General features: G+C 44.3%; 1 pseudogene; it reads right to left on the bottom strand.

The window, feature by feature from the left end:
- Positions 1-2,781: 2,781 nt before the first annotated feature.
- LOC129559393 (small ribosomal subunit protein uS10 pseudogene) lies at positions 2,782-3,140 on the bottom strand (annotated as a pseudogene).
- Positions 3,141-8,272: the final 5,132 nt, after the last annotated feature.

Here is an 8,272-nt window from a genome sequence, read left to right as displayed (position 1 = left end):
GTCAGACACAACTGAAGCGACTTAGCCTGCATGCACACACCTATCACTTGGCTTCAATGATTATCAACATATGGCACTCTTGTTTCATCAATACCACCCCAACCTCTATTTTAAAATCAATTTAAAGCAAATCAGAGATACTTTCATAGTTAAATACTTCTGTATTTACCTGTAAGAAATAAGACTTTTTCCAATAACTACTGTATCACATTTTTTATCAATTCCTTTTTTTTTTAATCAGTAATTCCTTACTATTATCTGGTATTCAGTCAAAAGTCAAATTGCCCTGATTTTCGTTAGAATCTTTCTGTAATGCTTTATTCTAGTCAGGAACCAAACCATGTCATTTGTGTTTGTTGATACGTCACTTCTTTCAGATGATACTTATAAAAAATTTAATTTATAACGGTTTCCCTTTCTTAATATGCTCTACGTTTTGGGATTGTTGAACATAATGGGTCTTTTAGTTACTACTACTGTGTAACATGGAGAAGGCAATGGCACCCCACTCCAGTACTCTTGCCTGGAGAATCCCAGGGACGGGGGAGCCTGGTGGCCTGCCGTCTATGGGGTCGCACAGAGTCAGACGCGGCTGAAGCGACTTAGCAGCAGCAGCAGCAGCTGTGTGACAACTCACCCCAAACTTAGTGGCATCAAACCACACCAATTTGTGTTCATGGATTCTATGTGTCAGGAATCCATAAAGGGGACCATTACATGGCTTCTCTCTGCTTTTAGCTGTGTGGGCCTCAGCTAGGGAGATTCAAAGTCTGGTGATGACTTCACAAGTGGGAGCTAGAAGCATCGAAAGGTTGTTCTCTCACATGTCTGATGTCAGAGTCTGGAGCACTCAAAATCTAGCACCGCTGGCCAGAGCACCCACACTCAGCCTCTCCACATGGCATGGCTTCCTCCCAGCCTGTCTTTCCTCAGCATTGTCAGACTTCTTACACAGCGGTTGAAGGCTCTGAGTGCGAGGAAATGTTCCGGCCAACAGGGTGGATGCTGTATCACTTTTTATGACCTAAACCCCAGAAATCAGTGTCAGTTTTGCTGTGTCCTGTTAGTTTCTGGAGTGAGTCACTAGCTCACCCAGACTTGAGGAGAGTGAAATCAGTCTCCACCTTTAGAGAGGCAGGGGCAAAGTTCCAGAAGAGCATGTATGATAGGAGATATGTTGCTCTACTTGGTGATTAGGATGGTCAGTCAAGCCTGCCTTTCCTCGACCAACCAGCAAACAGTGGAGAAACCCAGCAGAGAGAGACAGAGAGGTCTATTTGTTCATAGGGCTGTGTCCTACAGTTGTGTAGACTGTGCCCTGAACAACAGAGAGGGCCAGTGGGACTGTAACCCAGCTCCACTTGCCACACCTGTGCCTGACTGTGGGGCTGTACCTTCAGGAAGAGGCACATTTCTAATACACACAAGACATCACATGGGGAAGAGGTGTCTTTGAATGGATGGTAAAAGATCACTCAACCTGGGAATTCCCTGGCAGTTCAGTGGTTAGAACTCTGCATTTTCACTGCCAAGGGCGCTGGTTTGATCCTTGGTCAAGGAACTAAGATCCCACAAGCCCTGGGGCTTGGCCCCACCCCCCCCAAAAAAATGATCAGTTTAACAAGCTTGAAAAAAAGTGAACGTGTTAGTCGCTTAGTCATGTTTGACTCTTTGCGACCTACTAGACTCCTCTGTCCATGGGATTCTCCAGGCAAGAATACTGGAGTGGGTAGCCATTCCCTTCTCTAGGGTATCTTTCTGACCCAAGGATCAAATCCGGGTCTCCTGTACTGCAGGCAGATTCTTTACCTTCTGAGCCACCAGGGTACCTATTGAACACATGCTAATTTGGAGAATGTTAGGTCTTTTTTTTTTTTTTGGTTTAAGTTGTACACACATTTGACCAAGAAATATCGCAAAAATAAAATGCCAACCCACTCCAGTGTTCTTGCCTGGAGAGTCCCAGGGACGTGGGAGCCTGGTGGGCTGCCGCCTATGGGGTCACACAGAGTCGGACACAACTGAAGTGACTTAGCAGCAGCAGTAGCAGCATTATTTATTTATTTATATATTGGTTGTGCTGGGTCTTCATTGCCATGCACAGGCTTCTCATTGAGGTGGCTTCTTTTGTTGCCAAGCATGGGCTCTAGGGCAAGTGGGCTCAGTAGTTGTGGCACATGTACTTAGTTCCTCCTCGGCATATGGGATCTTCCTGGAATCAGGGGTTGAACCTGTGCCCCTTGCATTGGCAGGCAGATTTCTTATCCACTGTACCACCAGGGAAGTCCCCAAGTTAGTTTTTTTAAATGGTGAAAGTTTTTAGCGCTAGGTACTTTTGAACTGCATTGGTCTAGGATGATCTAGACCTGTATCTGAAGACGCCAAGAGTATCTGAAGACGCCAAGACCTGTATCTGAAGACACCAAGTATTCCAATGACTGAGGGCCCAGTCTGACCCATCCACTGCCACCCTTGGCTGGATGCAAAAAGTGGATGCAGCATTTATGAGAAACCAGACCAAACAGAACTGAGGCTTTGGCAAGGCTCAGGGCGCTTAATTTCATTTATTTTTTAACTTATTAGGCCTTTGGTGCTGAGTGTTAATCACACTTTTCAGTTCACAGGACATTATACTCTAACTGGTCCATACAAGGCTGCACTTTTAAGTATACACACATTCATTTCCTCTTATGCCCATTTCTCACTCCCGTTCTTCTTCCCGCAAGCAACTGCTATATATATATTTTTTTAACTGATTATCGATTTATTAAAAAGATTGATTTAGGCATCGGCAATGGTGACTTCCACCTCAACTCCTGGCTCAACACTGATGGAAGAAATCTGCTTGACAATCTCAGAAGGGCTGTGCAGGTCAATGAGTCGCTTGTGGATCCTCATTTGGAATCGATCCCAAGTCTTAGAACCTTCACCACAAGGAGTTTTCCTTGTAGTTATTCTCAGAGTCTTGGTAGGCATCTGAATGGTCCTTTCACTTTGAGATTCTTTTCCTTCGCGCCTCTGATCAGGTCAGAACACACCTTCTCCAGAGACTTCATGTTGCGGCTGGTGAGGGTGATCCTAATCCGGTGAATGGCCACCTCTGGCTCCACGGGAGTCTTGCCGGTGTCTTTAAAGGCCATGGCTGCGGCGCGGCTTCCTGACCGACTTGTTCCTCGGCGAGAGCGAACAGCGGTGAGTCAGGAGCAGGAGCGGGCGGCACGGAGCTCCGCTACAGCGGCGACCGCGTCTTCCTCAAAGAGCGCAACTGCTATATTTTATTTATTTGACCCTGCTGTGTGGCATGCAGGATCCTGACCAAGGATCAAACCATGCCCCCTGCAGTCGAAGCACAGAGTCTTAACCACTGGACCCCAGGAAAGTCCCATGCAACCATTTTAATATCTTTAATTCCATTCTTTGGCTTGTATGTGTTGAAGGGAGTGTGTGTTGTCTGGTGTGCATGCATTTGAATTTACATCAGTAACTTTGTGACATGGATCTCATTATATCCTACTTTTTCCACTTTACACTTCATTTTTGAGGCCCATCCACACTACCACGTCCACTCCAGTCCACATTCCTGGCTGCTGCAGACACTCTACCATGCACACACACTGCACGTGGTCTGCTTCCCATTAATGGGCTCTCCCAGTGCTTCCAGCTTCCCACCACTCAAAACAAAGATGCAATGGGACTTCCCCGGCTTTCCAGGAGACTCTGTGTTTCCAGGGGGTTTGAGTTCTATCTCTGGTTGGGGAACTAAGATTCCCACACACTGCATTGTATGCCCAAATAAATAAATCAACTATACTTCAATAAAATACATTAAAAACAAGAAATTATTATGTCATCTGAGATGACTAATCAATAAGAAATGGATCCAAATTAAGGTAAGGGAGATTTAATTTGGGTCCTGATGAAGTATTTTACAAAAGAGGAAGCACAGACTGGACTAGCCATGGGCAGGAGGATGAGGACGTCAACTCATTCCAGAGTCCTTCAAGCAACAGACAGAGCAGGAGACCTTGCGTAGTCTAGACCAGAGGCATGCTGTCTGCAATCAGGGGAAGGCCAGGTGCCTTTCAGATCAGGTAACACTCCTGCAGAGTGGCTAGATGCTCTAGTGAGCAGGATTTTTCATTTTTAACAACTGAATAAAAACCTCTTCCTAGAGGAAAAAGGAGGGCTGAGAGCCTGGCTAGGATTCCAGGAGCTCAGACTACCTGTTCTGTCTGCTGTCTGGAACCGCTGGAGCATGGGTCTGTTCCGTACTCACTTTCTTAACCACTCACAGGGGCCAAGGGAAGGGGAATCTTAAAATATTAATGTCCATTTAGCAGAAAAAACTTTCGAATCATCCAATCTTACCTGTTGTATCACAACCATATTTGCCAGTTATCCATGCAGAACTGCTATGAAAGGTTTCTTCTAAAGAAAACTTCCTGGAGGTATTGAACAGAAGAAAGGAGATCACAGTAGTTCCCAGTGAGCTTCTAGGAGAACACAGATGAGCAGGTCCAGCCTAATAAACAGCAGCTCCCCAGTTCTTCTCAGCGGGGGCCCAGCATACACATGAGAAAGTTTCCCCCTGTTGCCTCAGCCAACAGCTAGGAAATCCTAGCTCTGCATACCAAGCTCCTTAAGCAATGATGAATCTGCTTCACTTCCTCCTTTATTTTCTAACCAAGAGTTGCAGTTTCTGTGTGGAGGCCAGAAAAGACTGATGACATCATGACTTTCTCACAGCAGTTTGCTCCGTCATCTTAGCAGTTGCTTAAGAGGTAAGTCACTTTCTTTGAACTTCTTTTTGAAAGCCAAAACTAGAGATTATAGTTCTCAAATGGGGTACTCAATCTATCCCTTGATTCCTATCAGACTAAAACTTTCAAAACAAACCTCCAAGGTATATCTCTAGGACCTGGGTGGAGGTGGGGAGCTGGCCAGTGGAACTGAGACCTGGCATCTGGTGTGAGCCCTGCATGTTCAGGGCCTTTTGATAACCTTTACGATGATGCTCTGACTGTTTTCAGCAATGACATTTTCTAGAACTCTATGCTAAAAGAGGAAAAGGGGGCTACAGCGGCTACAGAAGACTTCTGGAAGCAACTTCACCTACTCAGAAGAATCAGAACCGTGTTGTAGCCGCACAAATAAGAAAAAAGGCTCAGGGTTGTGGGCGCAGCCTCCTGGGGACAGGTTTGTGACCTCTACCACTTAGGAATGAATTTCGGGACAACCATTGGTTAACAGAGGAACACTGCTGCCACTCCTACCCCTGTTTCCCTCCTTTCCGCCTCCTCTCCCTTCTCAGAATCATTCTGAGACTAGATTGTTCCCTGTGTGTGTGCTTAGTTGCTCAGTCATGTCTGACTCTTTGCAATCCCATGGACCGTAGCCCACCAGGCTCCTCTGTTCATGGGATTCTCCAGGCAAGAATACTGGAGTGGGTTGCCATTCCCTTCTCCAGAGGATCTTCTTGACCCAGGAATAGAACCTGCATCTCCTGCATTGCAGGCAGAGTCTTTACTGTCTGAGCCACCAGGAAAACCCTATTTCTGTTTTACAGGAAGAAAAAGTTATGTCTCCTCCTTAACTTCAGAATCAGTGTTGGTGACTGAAGCAAACTCAGCAGTTTCTGATGCATAAACCAACATTTATATAATTACCATCCCACTGCAAGTCTTTTGCAAAATATTGACCTACACTCTAATCTCCTATCTTTTTAAAATTTTATCATTCTTGGAAAATCATAGTACTCAGGGCTATGGAGTAAGGGACTGTTCACATGGAATGTCCTGCCATGATGAGATTACTAATCTAATGAAAGAGACAAGCCAGAGGTGAAAAAACTCTAGAAATAAAGATAAAAGACTCAGGTAAATGCATAGGAAACTAAGCACAGCTCTATAGAGTTAGTGTAGCCTTAGAGGCAGGTGGTGGACAGAATAGTGTATAATGCACAACAAAGAAAAATTACTGGACGTGCACATTTTTCTAGAAACAATTCATCACCATTTCTCCTTTTTCACTACAATGCTCAACCCCAAATCTAAACATTGCTAATTCTGCCCTCTACATAAAGAGTGCTAATTTTAAAATTATGTATGTATGGCTGTGGTTCTGTTATTCCTCTGATTAAAAAAAATTTTTTTAAATAAAATTATGTATAATTTAAAACATATAAATAGTAGGCTTTTTATAAAGATAGTAATTATTTACTAACATTATTTACTAACTTATATAGTGAATAACATAATGATTCCCCGCGCACCCATTCTCCAGCATCAACAATTATCAACTCCTGGCTATTATTATTTTGTCCGCACACCCCCTCACACCGATTCCCCTCCATCCTGTGCCATTTAAAAATGTTGTTTGTTTGTTTGTTTTACTTTTGACTGTACTGGGTCTTCATTGCTGCACAAGTTTTTTCTCTGGTTGTGGTGAGTGGGGGTTCCTCTTTAGTTTCAGTGTGCAGCTTCTCCCTGTGGTGGCTTCTCTTGCTGCGGAGCACAAGCTCTAGGGCACTTGGGTTTTGATAGTTGTGGTTCCTGGGCTCGAGAGCACAGGCTCAGTAGTTGGAGCATGAAGACTTAGGTGTTCCGTGGCAGATGAGATCTTCTTACATCAGGGTTCAAACCCATGTCCCCTGCATTGGCAGGCAGATTCATTCCCACTGAGCAACCAGGGAAGCCCTCCTGTGCCATTCTGAAGCAAATTCTAGGCACTGTAGAATTTCTTTAAAAATTTTATTATAAAATATTTATTTATTTGACAGTGCTGGGTCTTAGTTACAGAATTCAGGATCCTTAGTTGTGCATGACAAGTGTTAGTTGCAGTAAGTGGGATCTAGTTCCCTGACCAAAGATCAAACCTGGGCCCCCTGCACTGGGAGCATGGAGTCTTAGCCTTTGGGCCACCTGGGAAGTCCCAGCACCATATAATTTCATCTATACATATTCATTGGAGAACAAAATGGCAACCCACTCCAGTGTTCTTGCCTGGAGAATCCCAGGGACGGGGGAGCCTGGTGGGCTTCCGTCTATGGGGTCACACAGAGTCGGACACGACTGAAGTGACTTAGCAGCAGCAGCATACATATTCATTATGTATCTCTAAAAGACAAAAACTAATTTTAACATAATTGCTCCCATATTTGAAATTAATAATTCCATAGTATCCATGTGATCGTGTTTTAGGGAACAAATGAAAAATGCTGACCTGTGGAGACAGGTAAAATATCCCCATGGCCATAGAGATGTGAAACTGTCATTCCCACACTGTGGTTCAATAGGACATGCTTCTAGGTTGGCTGTTAAGACCTCAGAAAGTGGGTGATGAGATCTCACAGTCAACCTAATTGTTGTTATTTGTTTATTCTGCACTTCTGGGTGGGGAACCAAGGGGTAAAATTCCTCTGAAAGGAAGATGAGAGAGCCTGCCTTCTCACGAGTGATTCCCTTTGGACAAGGGGAGACTCTGTGTAATCAGTCCATGTCACGGAGTCACACTTGCCTCCGTACTACACACACAGCTCAGGAATATGAGTGAGCATTGTAAGCCAGGGAATTACTTGTAGATCCAGAGCACATTCCAGAAGCAACTGTCTGAGAGTTTTCCAATGCTTAATTCTACTGATTTCTATTTCTTTGGAAATATTTCAGGAATTTATCGGAGATGTAATGACATTTAGTGGCATTCATAAGGTTTAGAAGGGAAAGTAGAGTCATGTAGAAAAGGGGGTTTGTTTTAAGAGACTTATACATATTCCCTATATTCCTTTGTGATGATTGATCAACAAATGTTCCTTTAAGAATGTTACACAAGGGCTTGCCTCGTGGCTCAGTGGTAAAGAATTCACTACCAGTTCAGGGGACACAGGTTCAATCCTTGGTCTGAAAAGATCCCACATGCCACAGTACAACTAAGCCTGCGCGCCACAACTACTGAGCCTGTGCTCTAGAGCCCAGGGACCGCAACTACCAAGTCCACGTGCCACAACTACTGAAGCACACGTGCCCTAGAACCTACGCTCTAAACAAGAGAAGCCACCACAATGAGAAGCCTGTGCGCCACAAGTAGAGAGTAGCCCCTGCTCTCCAGAGTTACAGAAAAGCCTGAGAAGCAGTGAAGAACCAGTAAACCAAAAATAAAGAAAAAATATATATATGCACAGAATGTTACATAAATACAGGTTGCTCTACATAGTTCCCAAAGATGTGCAAAAATTCCCTAAATTCTGTTTTGTTGTTGTTCAGTCACTAAGTCATGC

This window comes from Moschus berezovskii, chromosome 8, assembly GCF_049115385.1.
Source record: "Moschus berezovskii isolate FMDL1 chromosome 8, NW_MosBer_1.0, whole genome shotgun sequence".
Classification (NCBI taxonomy): domain Eukaryota; kingdom Metazoa; phylum Chordata; class Mammalia; order Artiodactyla; family Moschidae; genus Moschus; species Moschus berezovskii.
This window is presented reverse-complemented; position numbering and strand designations above follow the sequence as displayed.